General features: G+C 42.2%; 1 protein-coding gene across 5 annotated transcripts in view; it reads right to left on the reverse strand.

Annotated features, from left to right (window-relative positions):
• Positions 1-20,893, reverse strand: part of CENPP (centromere protein P) — a 193,562-nt gene that overhangs the window by 112,862 nt on the left and 59,807 nt on the right. The window lies entirely within an intron of this gene.

Consider the following 20,893-nt stretch of genomic DNA (forward strand, 5'->3'; position numbering starts at 1 on the left):
TTCCTTAATTTTCCTCTTGGATGGACTTTTCCAGATACTATAAGTGTATCACAAGGTACACAGGGTTCACACTAGTGTTGGCTTACCAGTTGTTCTTTACGTTGGAGGACAAGAACAATGGGTAGGCAGAGGCAACACGGTGGCTCAGTGGTTAGCACTGGAATCCTGGGTTCGAATCCCACCAGGAATAACATCCGTGTTTGCATGGATTTCCTCCAATTCTATAAAGACATACTTGACATACTGACAGGAGAAAAAAAAAAGTACATTGTGATCCCTATATGGGGTTCACAATCAGAACAATGGGTAGGCAGACCTCTACAACAGTGGTCATGTACAGAGCCTGACAGGCCCCATTAACTATAATGAGATCTTTTGGGTATCCACTCATTTAAGCTGAAATCACAGGATGAAAAAGTTGGCATTGCAGGACTTCTTTGTCTGGAAATTTTGGACACACAATGCGATGGAGTCTCCATAACACAGATGTGAATACAGCCTTTAAGCAGATTTTCTAAAAATAACAGGATTCTGTAATAAATTAACAAACTGATTTACTAAGGGCTAGTTCACACGGAGTTAAACGGCGCAGATTTTGATGCGGAACCCGCCTCAAAATAGTCCTATGTAAACCGCTAGCGATCTTTTTTCCACTAGCGGAAAAAAGAAGCGACATGACCTTTCTTCAGGTAGATTCCGCCTGCAAAAACCAATGGGAGTCAATGGGAGGTGGAGAAACTGCTAGCGGTTTTGGATGCAGTTTTTGGGAACCGCTAGCAGTTTTTTCAAGGTCCATACAATGTGCTGGAGGAAAAAAAAACTATAAAACACTCCAAAAAACGCCTCATGTTAAAAAACGCTTCAAAAAACCATTTCCTAATCCCTGAAGTGGATTTTTTACTGACCAAATTCCTCAACACCTAATTACCTGTGAACTAGTCCTAAGTATCCGATTTGTGTCCATGCGCCGCCACCTAGTGGGGGCAGAGGGATGTGAACTGCAGTCAGTCAAGACTTTTGTTAAACACTTGGGGAAATATGGGGAAAGGAATGCACAGCCCAAACAAAGTCCTTCTTGACAAATACACTCAAAATGTTGCAATCCACGATGAAAGATTTGCAATATACCTTTGACACAATTGAATGTGAAATGAAATAACCCAAATGGATCACTTGAATGACATCAGTCCAATATGATATATACATTCAAACACATTGATGTGTCAAATTCACACTCACGGTTAGGACAATGAAATCGGGTGCTCGGAAGATGAATCCCCGTCGACTCGGAGTGACGTATACAAAAACTGTTTGAATCCAGCATCCACGTAGAATAAAATGGGAAATCTTTATTTATCCATTAAAAAACATATGTCTATACGACTAGAGGTGCTCCCTACCCCCATACACCAAGAAACAACTGACGTCGGCTGACGCGTTTCAACACGTGCGTGTCTTAGTCATAGCCCAAACGTTCAATAGTACCCACCCTCCTTAAATAGTGCAACATCACATGAACATAATAACATTAATTAAATAAATGTACACATAAAACACAGAAAAAAGAACAAAAAATTAAAAAACATGAAGGATAACTCACACAAAAAATATGTAATAATTCTGATACTTATCAGTACCACCACGAATGTAACAATGATCCAACCAGGAACTATAATAACGCATCATAAACGCACATGATAAGCATAGGATGAAATGTATCACATCCATCCACTTAATGCCTAATAAGTTGCCAGGATTCCAAAGTGGATCCGTATACAAAAGATCCCACCCCAGGCACCGAAGCTAATAATCGTATACGTGCGCAATATTCCTGAGATACATACCTCCACTTCACTACTTCTTTGCCCACAAAAAAGATGGCCACAATTACATCACGGAACCAAACTGCGCATGCGCATGGCCAGTCCTATCCTGAAAATGTTCTGCACGGATACGGAAGCCGAAGAGTTACAGGCCAAGATCGCGGAAATAGAAAAGAAACTCCCGCAAAGACCAAGAATCATCAGGCATATCCCAAAATAGACGGATAGGATCCATAACTGTAACAGGTAAGTATAAAAGGCTCCAATCTGTCCAGGACGGCAAATAATCTAATCACATTATTTATATAACTTTTGTTAGCATGTTGCGAAAATGTGTTGTGAATGGATTTCACACAATTTGGAATCCTTAAAGGGAGTGTCACCAGCATATCAATGCAGCCCCACACATAGATAAGTTAGGATCATCTGAGTCAATATTCAGATGAGCTCTTTGAAACAATGATGGATCCAAATAAGTAAGCATCAGTGTCCTCATTGTTGCAAACAGCTCATTTGCATATCGATCAAATGGCCATAACTAGGTAACAAAATCGGGTTCCCCCGATTATCTGGGGGAAAACACAGATAGGATTCATGTATCTATCTGCAGGGTTGATATGCTGAGTTCTGGTGTCAGACTCCCTTTAACCAAACTTGCGATCACTTAAGTGTAGACATACCTGCATGGTGATTTTCCCCAAAGATTAGGAGACTGCGCTTGGGCTCTAACACTTGTTAAACTGCAGTTAAGTAGTTCTATAATCAATAATATAGTCCTTGCTGTAAAAAATTAAGACAAATCAGTTCTGTCATCGAGCTGTGAGTTGAAGGATTCTATATTGGCATTGAACATCTTAGAGAGGACCTTTCATGTCCTCGGGCACACTTGGTTTTATATACAGCTAGAAAGCTGAGAGGGTGTTCCTTACCGCACAGTCATGACACAGAGTCGGACGTGCAGGACTTTGTGTCTGGTTTAAAAAAAAAAACGGTTCCGCCGCGGAGAGCATGAAACGCTCACCGGCGCTCACGGCTAGACACGGTCTGACAGGTTTCCGTCTTCTGCCAGAAGAAGATGGAAACCTGATACAGAGACCCGAACGCTGGTGTGAACCCAGCGTCAGTTGTTCTGGTCTGCTTGCGGACCAGAGAAGATAAGTACACTGCTAAAATAATGAGTACATTTGGAGCCTCACAGACTATAATGAGGTTCGTCAGTTGTGTCCATTGTTTTAAAACTGAAAGCATTGGCCGAAAAAGCTGTGTGTGCAGGACGTTTCCATCCACCAATTTTAGGCAGACATTGCAGCGGCATCTCCTATGCAGACTCTGGCAATGTGGATGTTGCCTTAGAAATTCCAAATGTTCTGGACACAGCAATACCATTTTTTCTCTTTTTGTTGTTCAGATTTCCTTATATGCTTCATGGGAAATTCCAAACATCTGCACATCCACAAGTAACACCATTAAAGGTCATAGAAAGGCTTTTGCACGCTTGCAGAGCAAACATCCAGTCTACTTTCCATGAATATAAGTGAATCTGAAGATTACACTAATATAAATACTAAAGATTTGCCTTTTCCAATTTTTCCTAATGACATGGGTTCGAGAAGGTGTTGAGAGCCATGTTTGTGTCCTACTCAATGCCCATGCCCTCTTTGTGACCACCATTGCTCACAGAAACTCCTGCTCCTCTCACAGTCTCCTCACCAGTATCCTGCTCTCTGCCCTCATGCTGGGACCTGTAGTCCCACCTCCAGTGTGTGCCGATTCCGGCCTCTTTAAAGGCCAGTGCACAAAGTTCTTTCTCCTTAACTAAGGATACTTTTTGCTTTATTTCTACCTGAGCAATAAGGTTCCTTAGGTTCCACTACAATGCAAAGGTTTTTTGATATTTCACTACTCTGGTGGCTTCATGGCAAATTAGCTAGGTATATTGGTCTGCTGCCAACCCTGGCCTGTTGCTTGTCTACCAGCCCTGATCTCTGCTTACCTGGCTACAATTTCTACCTTCTGTCAACCTGGTGTTATCTGCCACAGACACATTAGTTGTGAGACTACAGACTTGTTCTGAGGCCAAAGCAACCTGGGAATTGCCTGCAGTGAAGTCTGGATTCTTGTATAGGGTTTAAATGGCAATCACCGGGGAATCCAATATGTCCACATACGCATTGGTACTCCTTACTACAGTTTGTGTCTATGAGGTCACCATTTGTGTCACAAGTAAACCAAGTTCTCTTCTGCATAATACACAAAGTCCTTAAAAATGTCATATTATTGAGTAGATTTTCCATACCCATATGCAGAATAAGTACATGAAAAGCAACAACAACAAAAAAAAAATATTAAATTTGAAAATTTCAATATCTAGAAATTTGGGAATTATGTTAGGGATGCCGTATACAGTGTCAATACTATGGTATTAGAAACAATGATATTATGATACACCCCTTCATCTACACCCATATCCTAGTATGCTGGCACCCACAAATACTAAGATTAAATTCTCCTTTTAAGTCTTTTTAAAGCAGACTGAAAAATGATATTACTTAAAGAGGAACTTTCATGTCCTCATGTCCTTTCTCAGTATGTGCCCTGATGCTGCAGATATTGGTGCCATGTCTCCACTGTCAGAAGGGTGGATCTTGCCTAGTGTCAACACCGGGCTATGAGGAACAACTCCCCCACCCCCTCCGACTGTAGGTTTCCATTGCCTTGTACTGCCAGAGGTGGTGTTCCTTACAACTCAGCATCATCGACCCATATAAATTGGTCAATGCGCTAGCCATGAAAAACATAGCTACCAACACAGATGGTCATGTGCAAGAGGCCTTGTGGAAAAAGTGGGGTTTGCCATCACTTCCATGTGGGTTACAGAAACAGTATAGTACAGTCTGGGTGGCTGTTTATATACCATGTCTAACTCCGGTTGCTTCATAAGGACAGCATTCCCATCCCTTTCAAAATTTCTCAAAACGCCATATTCCACAATATGTAATACTAAAATTTTACCAGATGATGGCAGTGTAAGCTTCCTGAAACATAAAAATTGTTCATTGTTAGCAAATAGTCTGCAGCCCCCAGCTCACGTTATAGTACATTACTAGCCATCAAACCTTACTTTGGATAGAAAAATAAAAAACTGTGTAATACCTACCTAAGCCTTACAATCTGGCACTCACCCCATGCATTCATTTCTAAGATCAAGAAAGGCCTCATTCTGTGGCACTCAAACTAATTTTGCTTTTATGTCAGGATATTTTCAGTGCTCTATAATATTATACTGAATGCAAACTTCAATTGCCCGTTTTATTATGTCAGCTGGGAAAACAATTTACCACATAGAGAAAAAGTAGCCCATTTATAAGCGTAGTACACAATACAGGCAGCGCAGGGAGAGAACAGACTCCTCACACACATATGCACTTTCATTCTGGCTACAAATGGACTGATGCTGCCACGTGGCTATTCAGTGTTACAATCACGTTTTAGTCTGAGACTGTGGAGTCCAGACTGGACAATATCCAGCTGGTCAGCGCTGCATCTGACAGGCTGAATCATAAAAACTCTTAAAGTGATATGCGGCTACACTTTTTACTAAAGCTCGGACGACCGTTACATAACAGTGCAAGTAATTGACCACAGGGTATAACCCCTCATGATCAGAGCAAGGCCAGTAGTAAAAATGGCCCTGTCACATCAGCTTTAAAGAGGACGTTTCACCTCCTGGGTCACATGCGGTTTAATACACTGCTAGAAAGCAGACAGTGCGCTGAATTCAGTGCACTATCGGCTTACCCGTTCTGTGCCCCCGGTGAAGAGCTATTGGTGCCGGTACCGTAGCTCCTCACTGTCAGAAGGAGGTTTCTGAGATTCAGTCAGGAAGGCCCTTCCTCACAGCAGCATCTATAGAAACTGGCACTGTACTATGAGAGCGGTTGTTCCTTACCACCCAGCGCTATAGATACTGCTGTGAGGAAGGGCCTTCCTGACTGACTCTCAGAAACACCCTTCTGACAGTGAAGAGCAACGGTACCGACACCAATAGCTTTTCACCGGGCACGCGTTTTGTGGAGCTGTTTTTGGAGTCTTTTTTTTTTTTTTTGTAAAACCTGCTTCAGAAAATGCCAGGCGGTTTCCCCTCCCGTAAAGTGAATGGGCCAAAAAAACGTGATGCGTTTTTCACCTCCCATTCACCATTCAAACGCCTGAAGAAAGGTCATGCTGCTTCTTTTTTCTGATAGAAACGAAAAACTGCTAGCAGGAAAAAAAAGCTAGCGGTCTCCATAGACCACCATTGTATGGAGGCAGATTTTGAGGCGAAATCCGCCATCAAAATCCGCCTCTTTGCCCCCGTGTAAACTAGCCCTTACTGAGTAACATTTTCTGCTTCGCTTGTTTCTCTTCTTTTAAGCAATCTGCAGTTGTCTCAGATTTTAGAACCACAATGAATATGGTCTTCTAGCATGTCTCTATAGGATGTTAGAATCTAGAATTTTCACTTTTAATTTAAGTACCCTGAGGCTGCCTTATCAGCCTGTCAGCATAAAATGCATTACTATCATTTAACCTTAGCAATGTCTACAATTTTCTGTTACAAAAGGTCACAGTAAAGAGTCCTTCATCCACATTGCTAAGATGACCGGGTTAACAGACCGCTATTATATAAGGTCATTAACTGAGGTGTCAGAGACTCTAATAGCTTCAAGTGCTCTGCAATTTATAGTTGAAGGTGCTTAGTGATCACTATATCAATGTTGTCGTGGGGGGAGGGGGAGCAGAACATATGTTGACATCAATTACAATGATAAATGGTGGTATTTTGACAGCAACTGAGTAGTAGATTCTAAAATTCAGCTGTAACAAAGAATCAAAAATGCAAATTTGACGACTTTGGCCTGTGTCCCACTGGTCCAGAACACAATGCCCATATAAATGATTATGGGAGTCAGACTAAGGGTTGGTTCACATCTGCATTGGTATTCCGTTCAGGGGAGTTCAGGGGAGGGGCTGCGCGCGCCGCGGCGATTTTGGTTCCGCCCACTTTTATGTTGACTCCATCCACTCTCATTAATTTTTCATGTGCTCCCACACAGTATAATCCTCCTACAGTCACCCGCACATTATATGTCCCCTCGACATCTCTCCCCAAGTTTCATATAACCCCTTCAACTGCCCCCAGTTTCATGTCCCCCCCCTCCATCTCTGCCCCCAGTTTCATGTCCCCCCATCTCTGCCCCCAGTTTCATGTCCCCCATCTCTTCCCCAGTTTCATGTCCCCCCCCATCTCTGCCCCCAGTGTCATGCTGTACCCCCCCTTCATCTGCCCACAGTTTCATGTCCCCCCATCTCTGCAGAAGTCGCAAGCACAGGGTTTAAAGCAGGAGCTGGCTGTGACAGCTCCTGCTTTAATCGCTTGGGTGTTCAACTCAGTTGAAATGGGACATACCTCCCACCGACCGGGACGGTTGAGAGGTATGCTTTAGGCGACCCCTGTGTTTTGGTCGTTCGACCCCCGCCGGGGTCGCGACCCACAGGTTGAGAACTGCTGCCATAGAGTGTAATGGCGTCCATGTATTTACCGCCAGATCTCTGCACAGAACATGTGGACAGAAAAGTAGTTCACAATCTACTTTCCTGTCCGCATGATTTGTGTGGGCAGTGCGTGGCAAGCACACGGACCCCATTATAGTCTATGGGGTCCATGTGCTTTCAATGCACAGCGCTTGCAAATGCTTTTGGTATTGTGTTTGGGTGGTCCCCATGCGGACTCCCCAAACAGAATACTGAACACAGATGTGAACAAAGGGTAAGGCTCCAATAGATCTCCATTCTAAGTGAGGGGAGCATATAACTTTATAATAAAGATGTCAGTAATTTATTCACCCTGCTCATGCTGGACAACACCCCTCAAGGAAACCTTTTAGGGGTGTTGTGACAATTTTGCCTCCACAATTATTTCAAAGAATTTATAAACATTGGGTCATATTTTCCAAAAATTAATAGACAGTAATGATAATATATTTTGGCACAAGCTGAACAAAGCCAAAGGTGTGGCCCAAACTCAGAACAAGTTTGGGAGCACAGTACTGTAGATTTACATCCACTACATATTTTATGATAGTGATGAAGTTTGATCAATATACTTTTCATTTACTTATTTAAAAAAAAATTAAATTAAAATTTAAAGAAAGTTTGGAAAAAAATTGCAACTATCAAATTTGAATTTCTTTGCTTCTAAGGCAGCTGGTCATGCCACACAAAATAATTAAAGGAGTTGCCTTAAGGTAGGCCATAGATATCTGAACATGTGTGTGTGTGTGTGTGTGTGTGTGTGTGTGTGTGTGTGCGTGCGCGTGTGTGTGTGCGTGCGTGTCTGGCACCCCTCGTACAGATCGGTTGTATGGGGCCGCTTCTGGCACTCCTACTATACACAACACAGGACCGCAAGCACTTGGCTCCATGTCCTGTGTAGAGACAGGGTATAAGTATAGTTGCTCAGCTCCCAGTGATTTCGATGTCCTGAGTCCTGGACACTGCAGAGGGCAGGAGTCCTGTGCTGTGTACAGTGTGGGTGCAATAAGCTGCCCCATACAACTGATCACTGGGTGCCCAGCTACAGCAGCACCTGGTCACTATACAGGGCATAAACCCATCTGCTGCCGGCTTTATGCATAGTATGATACAGATGTACCCTCAAAAAGCTGTTTCATGCAGGGCGCGGCTGTCAGACCCCAACTAATCAGATATTTATGGCCCAAGATAGGTCAAAATATATATATATATATATATATATATATATATATACACACACACACACACATATTCTATGTGATAAATATGCACGTTGTATCTATATAGTACACTGTGAGGGTGTCTGTCTGTATTAAAATAATTATTGCCCCCCTCCTTGGTCCAGATGATCAGTGGAACATAATTTGTTAAAGCTCATATTACTGCACTATATACCTATATCTAAATTGGGAAACTGAACATATGCTTTAAATAAATGCACAGCTATGACTCTTCAATACAGTATGTTATAAAGGTCATAACCAATCCAATTTTTGTTCCACACATGACCTTTACTATTCTTAACCAAAGACTTAGACTTAAAAGCCCTCCTATAGCTTTCTAATTTCCTGTGAACATTTAAAGAAAATTCTTTTTTTCTCTTTAGTTCAGTATTAACATATGTTTTATATTGATGCTTTTTGCAAGATTTATTTCTATAGTATATTCCCATGTCTGCTGAGCTCTGCCATAGATAGCTGTCAGACGAGTAGCTATCCAGCCCATCTCCTTTATAACCAGGCCTGGATTTGCTTAGTGTGCACATTTATTTCAATGTACAAAAATCTGGCTATTATTCACCTTCACTGTCACTAATCTCCTGGGAGCAGCGAAGGATCAAACACAGTAAAGTGCATATTTTCTGATGCTTCTTTTCCCATGACGAACAAATGGAAAGCAACATAAACATATCACTGCTGTTTTAGAAATCTGACAGAAATCTCAAGGGTTTCTCCATCTTTATGACCTGTGTAAGATACATTTGCATCACAATGAAGAATAACAGGTCTGTTCACCAGGTGATGAGGTCTCGCATACAACTTGTAATCTATAGTCTATGTTTCACCCATATTTGTAACTGGAAACCATGGCAAGTGCAGCATGGCAATCAATGGCACTTTGTGTGATGTTACCAAGGCTCAGAAGCACCAAGAGTGAGGGGGTGCAAGTGCCATGATCAAATCTGTACCTACATGGGGACCAGTGGGTATTCAGACTTATGGCAGCCAATAGCACACTCCGCATTGGCAATGATTCTGTAAAAACGTGTAAGTCATGCTTTAAGAGGAAGAGTCCATTCAAAGGACTGGTCATTTGTTCCTTCATTCTATCCGTACCTAGCAGTAATGTCACTCGCTGATCTAGCAATACAGTGTTTTCAGCTTCAGTAATGATCTGCCAGTCGGGCCTCTCCCTTGTTCTATAGTGAGATGTATGCTGTGGTGTATAACACGGCTTTTGGATCCATTGGAATGGTATATCAACCAATACACTAGCACAAGTAAACGGATGCCATTGGATACAGACAGCAGTGGAATAGAGGTAGCTGATGCAGGAGATAGTTTAGATGTTCACTGATGCCGGGATACTTGTTGTGATACAATAGGTAGATCAAAAATAGATCTGTGGTGGTCCAACGTCCGAAACCCCGGCAGATCACCAGTAGCAAGGTTGTCCCATTGAAGTCTATAAGCCATGAACCATAGAAAGAGGATAACTCATTTAATACTGTCTAAGGTTAGACAATGCAATGTTAGATTAGACAGTGTTGAAATATGGCAGATTTATCAAAGCGTCTCATACTGCCATTTTTGCAAGTTTTTGGAAAAATGGTGGCAAAAGAATGTTACTGAAAATTCACTGTCAGTTTTATTGTGAAGTTATGTGCTCCCCTCCAGAGCACTGACCTCCGCTCTGCACTGATGCACATAATGCAGTGATTCCTGCATGAATGGGAGGTCATTTCACAATACAGGTCTATTAGAGCCTTCATCTAATTCCCACAGGCCTGCATTGATAGTTTGACTTCTCTGCTTGTCTAATGCACACGGAACAGGAGGGGGAACCACATGACTTCACAATAAATCTGTCAGTAAGTTGTTCAGTAACATTACAACAGAGCAGACTAAAAATTTACTGAATAGCTTTTTAAAAAAATTCTATACAAACTGTGTAAGCTGGGTCCCATGCACACGGGGAAGTTGAGACAGAAAATTTGTTCTATTCTTCCTGAGGATTTCCCAGCCTTCCCCCAGTCAGCAGACTGGGACTCATTGCATCATATTGATGTATGACTTTGGGAGTCCCTCCCTGCCTATGTAGGCATATACTATACTCTATGTAGTACAGACAGTTGAGCTGCATGGAAGCAAGGGCCCCTAGCATTATAGATCACTATGATGAAAGTTATGGTCATTAGGTTTGGACCAGGGAACTCATTGTACGAACTAGATTTTCCAGTGTGTATGGGGGACTTGTTGGTAGACTGAACATCAAGGGTGTCAAGGCATAAAGCGGATGCATAAATGGCAAGTAGGCAAAGAACTGGTGGGATTTTAAAGCTTAGAGCAAAAACTGAAGTGAACCCTTGAACACAGAGCTAATTTAATAGAACCAAGATGGTGTATGTCTAGCAGATGCTTATGGACAAAGAGTGATGAAATATGCAACATTTTGTACATGCTTTATACCAATCCCTTTGGAGAAGCAGGTGGATTTCATACATATAAAGACAGTTTCACCCTAAATGGCTTTTCTGGGTCTTTGATATTGATGACCTACCCTTAGTTCCCAATAGCTCCTATGCTATAAGCATTGCTGTGGAGTCCAGAATAATTTTGGGTGGAGCTGGAGTTGGCAAAAAAAAACAACAAAAAAAAACAAAAACCCAGCTTCAAAATAAAATGATGAAGTATTTTTAAATATATTCTACAATTATATAATTCATCAGTGGTATAGTTTTATGCATTTTTATTTGCATAAGAATTCATTCAGAGTTTTTTAAAATTAATTAGAAAATCTTTACTGCTTCTGACTGACCATGGCGTCAGCCATGTATAATGTAGAATTAAAGTGCCTTTTTCTGGGGTTAAACAGAGATGACTCACATGTAACAGAGGGAATTCAAAAATGCAAAATGGCAGTCAAAGACCGACAGATTTCCCATATATTTATATGACCTGTTTGTGATCGGGTCTACAATAGCCAGTCTATTTACACCATCTGCAAAAAATCAAGGTGATACCAGAGTCTTATTTCTCTAATTGATAATAAAAAAGAAAAGAGATTAAAAAAAAAATAGGTGGCTCTCACCAAATTGCTGATCACTGCTTCATGCCTTCTAGTGGCCTCCGTTATCCACCATTGTGATTTATTCCCAATGTAGGAAGATCTTTTATCCCTTAATGGGTTTTTGTCTTCCTCTTGATTTACTTTGCAGGGTAATAGGCTGATTTAGATGGACACGTGTATTTTTCAGCCTTATAAACTATTAACTATGTCAATTGCTCAGTAAACTGGTTTGCCTGCATCCTGTAGACAGTGGGGCAAATTTATCATTCTCTCTACACCAGAAAACTAGTGTAGAGGGATGATAGTGAGGAACATGTTTGGCACAAGGCCCTTTCTTGTGCCTTACCTACCATATTGTTTAAATGAAGGCGGTGTGAGGAGGTGGTTGGGAAGAGCCAAGGTGTCCGTGCCTCAGCCTGACAGATTTTATTGTAACTCACGCCAATTTTCTGCCATGAGATATAATGGAAATCTATACCAGTTCCTAACTGGTGTAGATTTTCATTCAAGCACAGGGACGGCAGACAATTTATAAAGAGGTCACAGCTTCTTTATACATCTTATGGTCCCTGTGCCAATGAGACTATTTATTATTATTACTAGCATATTATACGCCAGTCTTAATAAATTTGCCCAACTGTATATGTGGTTTTATTGCTCTCTCTCTGCTGCTGTAATATTTGTTATTTCCTATATGACTGTGGCATACCCAGCTACATATTTCTATACATGCAGATCTTAAGAATAATACAAATGTGAACTCTCCATGAAATAGTGTGACAGTGTGTATGTTATTGGTATGTAAACCAATGCCACTGCACAGTCATGCTTCTGTTTGTGTAAAACAATATGATTTTAAGCCAAAATGGTAAAAATATCATTATAAAAGGTTGATTTAAAAAGAAAGAACTAAAGTAAATTGAAGTGCAGTAGAAAGTCATTTAAATCAGAATCAGATGAAATAGAAAACTCAATAGTCCTGCCTTTTGGAAGAAATATGAAACATCTTGAAAATGTGTCTAGTGATGCATGCCATAGACCACAGACGAGAGCTCCCAGGAAACTTTCCTGCATTGGTGGAGACATTTTCATGAAACAAATGTGAATGTATTGTTAATGTCTAGAATTAAAAAGATAAATAATAGTAATTATAATAACAGCTAGAGAAGACCTCCAGCAGAAAAATATCATTATAGCTGAGAAATTCCAAGTAGACGGTCAAAAAGTGCAAGATTGTGGAAAGGATTTTGATGTGGTCTTCCACCTCAAAATCCTTTCCAAAAACCATCCCTAATTTTCCTCCCATTGTTCTCAATGTGACAGTGCTTTTTTTCAGTGCACAGAAAAAATTAAAGAGGACCTTTCATGTCCTTGGGCACATGTGGGTTTATATACTACTAGAAAGCCGAGAGTGCGCTGAATTTGTCTATAGATGTGTACTGGGGGGGCGCGTTCCTCACCACTCAGCTTCATGTCTAGGCAGTAAGGAACTCTACCTCTGACAGTCAGACTGTCAGGAGGGGTGGTCCCAGCTAGACTGTCAGGAGGGGCGGTCCCAGTTAGGCTGTCAGGGGGGGGGGCCGTCCCAGCTAGACTGTCAGGAGGGGCATTCCTAGCTAGACTGTCAGGAGCGGCGTTCCCAGCTAGACTGTCAGGGGGGCATTCCCAGCTAAACTGTTGGGGGGCGGTCCCAGCTAGACTGTCAGGAGGGGCGGTCCCAGCTAGACTGTCAGGAGGGGCGGTCCCAGTTAGGCTGTCAGGAGCGGCGTTCCCAGCTAGACTGTCAGGGGGGCATTCCCAGCTAAACTGTTGGGGGGGGGGCGGTCCCAGCTAGACTGTCAGGAGGGGCGGTCGCAGCTAGACTGTCAGGAGGGGCGGTCCCGGCTAGACTGTCAGGAGGGGCGGTCCCGGCTAGACTGTCAGGAAGAGCAGTCCCAGCTAGACTGTCAGAAATGCCCTTCTGACAGTGAAGAGCTATCAGTAAATGCACCCATATCTTTTCTCCCGGGGCACATAACGGTAAAGCTGTCGGCTTTCTAGCGGTATATAAAACCGTATGTGCCCGAGGACATGAAAGGTCCTCTTTAAGGTATAACTTCCAGGGAAATTCACTGCTGAAACTACCAAGAGAATTTTTGGAGCAAGGTATTCAGGTGGAAGATCGCTTCAAAATCCTCTCCAAATTCCTCCACATAAAAATACAATAATTTTTGGTGAAGTTTTTTAAAAATTTCCATGTTAACCATATTAAAAAAAAAAAAAAATCCTAAAAAATTCTGGGAAAGGACATGAAAATAAAGTATTCTATATTTTAAAATCTTACAAATCCTGCACTTCTGACTCTGGCTATTAAGTCAAATAATAAGTTGAGCCTCCCTGTTTTCTGTAGGAGATTTCTTTGCAGCAGCCACTTCACTTATTAGCATAAAGATGATCACAGCTATCATATATATGTAGAGAAGACACTGATTTCACAGTTTATCTACTCGCCCCTGTGCAATGACCTATGCAGAGGTCTCAGAGTATGTCTATAAAACTTTCCCTATAGAGTTTGCTCCAGATCATTGTGTCTATGGACCATGATCCATTTCCAGGAAAGCATTTTAGGCTTTGTGGCAAGAGTTGGAATTGCAAGATTTTTAGGATTATGTTTAAATAGAACAAATAACATGGAAAATTAAAAACATCATCATAAAAGTCTTAAAAATATGTTTAAGAGCTAGTTCACACGGGGACATGGACGCTGATTTTGACAGCGGATTTCGCGGCCAAATCAGCGTCCATACAATGTATCCCTATGTGAACTGCTCGCTTTTTTTTTTCTGCTAGCTCGCTAGCAGAAAAAGAAGCGACATGACCTATCTTTCGGGCGGAAGCCGCTCGCGATGAGCCGTGGCTTCCGCCCAGCCGCAGCGCCCTCCATGTCGGCTCATTCATTTGAGCCGACAGCGGAGGTGAAAGCCGCGACCGCGATGGTCGCGGCGGGAGCAGTTCACATAGTGTGGACATTGTATGGACGCTGATTTGGCCGCAAAATCTGCTGTCAAAATCAGCGTCCATGTCCCCGTGTGAACTAGCCCTAACTTGATTTAACCAATAGGTCATTTCCTGACAACACTATTCCTTTAAAGGGGGTATTCTCATCCTAGGCCATTTATGCATAAATATGTAATATATGTGGGTCCCACCTCTGATACTCACTCCTATCTCCAGGATCCCTTTGGAGAGATGACTGCAAATGCAGCTCTCTAATAACTTCTATGGCAGTTCTGAATACAGCCAAGTAAGGGTTGGTTCCAGTGGTGTAACTAGGAATGAGGGGGCCCCGTAGCGAACTTTTGACATGGGGCCCCCCCGACACCGAAGATCTTGACCGAGTCCCTCCTACGCATTCCTGCATGCTCTATTATGACCAATAGTGGACCCTGCACACAGTATTATGCCCCATAGTGGCCCCTGGACACAGTATTATGCCACATAGTGGCACCTGCACACAGTATTATGTCCCTTAGAGGCCCCTGCACACTGTATTATACCCAATAGTGGCCACTGCACACAGTATTATGTCCCATAGTGGCCCCTACAGGACTAAATACTGTCACGTCACCCACTGACCGCTATACCAGGACAATTGTGGATAAAAAATCTGGTCATGTGCATTACAATTTAGTAACTCCGTGTGCCTCATATTAATAGCAGTTAACCCCATCATATTCCTCGTTTTTCAGCACAGGGGTATACTCAAGTGAAAATAAAACGTAGCTTTTAATAAATATGATTAAAAACGAAATTTCTGTGTATCTCGTCACTGCTATTGTGTTACAGTGTTAACAACAAGTATTGCACACTTGTATCCTTTTGTGGATAGGGCAAGGGGGGTGGCCAGAGTCGGGGAAACCCACCCCACCAGCAATGGTCCAAAATAGTTAGCAGCGCGGTGTGGTATACACCCACCCGTATGACCAATTCTTCCCTATATCTCCAAGGGCTAATGTCATTGCTCCTGTCACTATTTGTTAAAGTGGTGTCTAAACAGATATAGTCACTTGATAAAACAATAGTAACCCTCTTATCTAAATAAGTGCAGATATAGCAGACTGCCTCTAATAGGTCGGATATAACAGGCTGCGCTTACACTATTACAAGCTAATTGTTAGCACACAAGTAAACTGGAGTAGACTGAGCTAATGGCATTATAAGCCCTATTCAAACACTCTCTACGCGTTTCGCAAGGCTCATCAGGAGAGTTAGAGATAAGAAAACAAAAAAGGTTGGGTAATAACCACATTTCCTGAGTCCTGGATGGTAGGACTCAGTACATATAGCAGATCCGACAGATTGTTAGATAGGATCTAACAATTAGCTTGTAATAGTGTAAGCGCAGCCTGTTATATCCGACCTATTAGAGGCAGTCTGCTGTATCTGCACTTATTTAGATAAGAGGGTTACTATTGTTTTATCAAGTGACTATATCTGTTTAGACACCACTTTAACAAATAGTGACAGGAGCAATGACATTAGTCCTTGGAGATATAGGGGGGAATTGGTCATATGGGTGGGTGTATACCACACCGCGCTGCTAACTATTTTGGACCATTGCTGGTGGGGTGGGTTTCCCCGACTCTGGCCACCCCCCTTGCCCTATCCACAAAAGGATACAAGTGTGCAATACTTGTTGTTAACACTGTAACACAATAGCAGTGACGAGATACACAGAAATTTCGTTTTTAATCATATTTATTAAAAGCTACGTTTTATTTTCACTTGAGTATATCCCTGTGCTGAAAAACTATTGATTTTGGATATACTAGCCCTTGGATACAACCCATCATATTCCTCACATTAACCCTTGTGTACCTCACATAAGAGTTACTGATATGTGAGAGACATGGAGGTAATAATACAGTATCTTCATTATTATTACCCCCATATGTCTCACATATCAGTAACTCTTATGGTGAGGCACACAGGGGTTAATGTGAGGGACATGATAGGGTTAACTGCTATTAATATGAGGCACATGGAGTTACTAAAACAAAAGTAATCACCCCAAATGCCTGATATTAATAAGCATAGTAATCCCGGTATGTACCTTTGTACCGGTTTTCTTTTAGTTTCATTTTCCTGGAGCAGCTTCTTCTTCTCCTCTTGAGTGCAGGACGGCAGGAGCTCGGCAGGGATAAGCCCCGCCCTCCTGGGCTCTCCTCAACCCTCTCATTGGTGGGCAGAGGACAGGCAGAGAAAGGGAAGGGGGAGAGAGGGGGAGCGTCCTGAAGCGCTGAGAGGAGCCAGACCTGCAGCTCCTGTGTGTCAGCCGTTGCTGCAGCTTCGGGGCCCCCTGTTGGTGGAAAGTATTCCACCAACAAGGGGCCCCGATCATTATACTCTGGGGGCCGAAAAGACCTCCAAGAATAATGATAACAGCGGTAGCAGCTGTCACTGGGCCCCTAATGTCCCGGGCCCTGTGGCAGCTGCCTCTGCTGCTATGGTGGTAGTTACGCCACTGGTTGGTTCACATCTGCGTTGGTATTCCATCTGGGGGAGTCCGCATGGGGACCCCCCCCAAACGGATTACCAAATGCAACTGCAAGCGGTGTGCAGTAAAAGTACAGCGCGCTGCCCGCACGAATCATAAGAAAATAGATTATGAACTACTTTCCTGTCCGCATGTTCTGTGCGGAGATATGGCGGCAAGCACACAGTCCCCCATGTGGACACACCCGAACAGAATACCAACGTAGATGTCAACCAACTCTGAGTCTGCTTGCCTGTTTTCAGAACTTGAATCGTCTCTATATTCACAGCATTCACTGGGGAGGGGAGGGGAGGGGGGGGGGGGGAGTTGTATTTATCAGACGCCATAGCTGTCTAAAATCAGAATTCCCTTTAATTGTCTGTGCCACAAGAATCTGCAAATCATCACAGTAATTGTTAGCCCTACTCTATGGCAGCCTGCACAGAACAGTCTATTTAATAACATCATGTCTGCATTAGATCTATCCCCATAAATTTAAAGGGGTTGTCCAGTGTCAGTAGATAAATTTACCAAAACTTACGTCACTGATTGCTCAGGAATGGTGGGAACTAGAGAAAAAAATTCCAACTGTTCCACAATCAGTGGAGCAGAATCTATTGAATCAGAGCTATTGAAGCTACAATCAGAGGCAGACAGTGTCAGAGCTCAGAATCACACCACTTGTCTGCTCCAAACTGACACTGCCCTCCTGACAGTACAGAACACAGATAGCATATCAGCAACCAAAACTTACGGCACTGATTGCTCAGGAACGGTGGGGGCTAGAGAAAAAATTCCAACTGTTCCACAATCAGTGGAGCAGAATCTATTGAATGAAGTAAATAGCTGGACAATTAGCAATGAATGGCATTTTCAGCCTCTGTCTGTGTCATAGCTGTCTAAGGGCCCACTCCCAATACACTTGTAGTAGGATTTTTATATATCAATAAAAAGATCATTATCTCTGTGTGGCTTGTGGTCTCATGGATATGTGTCTGCTATTAACATAGCACTATATTTTTCTTAGGAAGGCATGCAGACTGTATAAACTTTGCTATATCTTTACATATCCCACTAGATTAAAAGAACCTGCTTAGAGCAATATATACAATGGAATATACTTTTTCCATTTGGAAAAATGAACAATTAGGAAACCATTAATTTGGGCACAACGTGGGTACTTTGTAATCGGTGAGCTAGAGAGCTGGGGATTCACCTTTACCTGAAGAAGTTATGGATTAGGGATAGATGTTTGCAGGAATGGCACGGAATCAGCTGTTGATTATACAGAGGAGAATGCTTACTTTTCTCGATTCTCTCTCTGTGGAAGGATAATGTTTGCAAAGGGAGCTAAGAACAGGAAACATATGGAAAAGATCTGCAGTAACTGAATGCTGGCTGGAGTCCGACATGCCACGTATCACACACCCATGACTGAGGACTCTGCATATTTACCTTGGTTGACCATTAACTCTCCTACTGCTGAAGCTGTATTCATTCTAAATTAATCATTTAATATAAAGCATACAACCCCTTCCCCCTAAAATAACATGCCTATATAAATAGCTTTATAGTTTATAAATAATAACTTGTTTTAGAAGAGTTTTAACTATATCTGCATCATAAAGAAGACCAGTCAGCTCTCCTGATATGTCCATTTAATACTTTTACTCCCCATTAAATAACAAATGTGGAGTATCTTTTAATTGAACATTGTATTGTGTTGTTACTCTGTTCTACCTCCTGTAACTGAGTGTCCCCAACAAAGGAGACAAGCAAAGAAGAAAACAGCCAGAACATGGCAAAAGGTGTAGCTGCTACAGCATGATGAAAAGTAAAGACTGATGGAGTAAGGAGTAGTGGTCTCTATCCAGATAATGACACAGTTGCACTGAAAGAGGAGTGAATTCCCTGACTGAAGGTATGCTAAGAATAAGAGTAGTGGTTGTCACCCATCCCACAAATCTGAGACATGAGCAGAAATGTACGACTGCAGGGATGTCAAGTCAAGACCCACCAACCTTGTGTTGTGATGTCCAAGCAGGCCCAAGGCAGCTAGTAGGTCCTAAAGTAGTCAGAAACTGTCACTACGCTAAATAGATGTCATTCTGTGTGAGAAGCCGTTTATAGTTTTCCGTTTTTCACAGTTACATAATGTTTTATCACACAGTCATCCTGTAGTGTGGGAATATGTACACACTGTAAAGTGAGCGGTTGTGAATGGTTGTGTGCTGCTATACAACTTCTGCTTCCAATGCAGCATCCATCCCACAACTGCAATATTTCACACCTTCAGACACATTTGTTGTGTTCACAGTGTCTGATTGGGTGGGGCATACCTGGGAAGCCATCAATGCCTGATAGGTAAGGATCCCAGAAGTGAGACCAACACTTATCAACAGAATGAAGGGTTGACAAAGATGGAGGTAAAGGAAAGAGGCGAGACGGAGATGGCTGGTCACAAGTTCCAACCACCGAGACTGCGCTGCTCCAGCTTGTTTCTGTAACTTTAATAGAAGTGAACAGCACATGTACAGGAGCTACAGTCCTATGAAAAAGTTTGGGCACCCCTATTAATCTTAATCATTTTTAGTTCTAAATATTTTGGTGTTTGCAACAGTCATTTCAGTTTGATATATCTAATAACTGATGGACACAGTAATATTTCAGGATTGAAATGAGGTTTATTGTACTAACAGAAAATGTGCAATATGCATTAAACCAAAATTTGACCGGTGCAAAAGTATGGGCACCCTTATCATTTTATTGATTTGAATTCCCCTAACTACTTTTTACTGACTTACTGAAGCACAAAATTGGTTTTGTAACCTCAGTGAGCTTTGAACTTCATAGCCAGATGTATCCTATCATAAGAAAAGGTATTTAAGGTGGCCAATTGCAAGTTGATCTCCTATTTGAATCTCCTCTGAAGAGTGGCATCATGGGCTACTCAAAACAACTCTCAAATGATCTGAAAACAAAGATTGTTCAACATAGTTGTTCAGGGGAAGGATACAAAAAGTTGTCTCAGAGATTTAACCTGTCAGTTTCCACTGTGAGGAACATAGTAAGGAAATGGAAGACCACAGGGACAGTTCTTGTTAAGCCCAGAAGTGGCAGGCCAAGAAAAATATCAGAAAGGCAGAGAAGAAGAATGGTGAGAACAGTCAAGGACAATCCACAGACCACCTCCAAAGAGCTGCAGCATCATCTTGCTGCAGATGGTGTCACTGTGCATCGGTCAACTATACAGCGCACTTTGCACAAATAGAAGCTGTATGGGAGAGTGATGAGAAAGAAGCCGTTTCTGCACGTACGCCACAAATAGAGTTGCCTGAGGTATGAAAAAGCACATTTGGACAAGGCAGCTTCATTTTGGAAACAAAAATTGAGTTGTTTGGTTATAAAAAAAAGGCGTTATGCATGGCGTCCAAAAAGAAACAGCATTCCAAGAAAAACACATGCTACCCACTGTAAAATTTGGTGGAGGTTCCATCATGCTTTGGGGCTGTGTGGCCAATGCCGGCATCGGGAATCTTGTTAAAGTTGAGCGTCGCATGGATTCCACTCAGTATCAGCAGATTCTAGAGAATAATGTTCAAGAATCAGTGACGAAGTTGAAGTTACGCCGGGGATGGATATTTCAGCAAGACAATGATCCAAAACACCGCTCCAAATCCTCAGGCATTCA

This window comes from Leptodactylus fuscus, chromosome 9 (assembly GCF_031893055.1).
Source record: "Leptodactylus fuscus isolate aLepFus1 chromosome 9, aLepFus1.hap2, whole genome shotgun sequence".
NCBI classification, from domain to species: Eukaryota; Metazoa; Chordata; class Amphibia; order Anura; family Leptodactylidae; genus Leptodactylus; species Leptodactylus fuscus.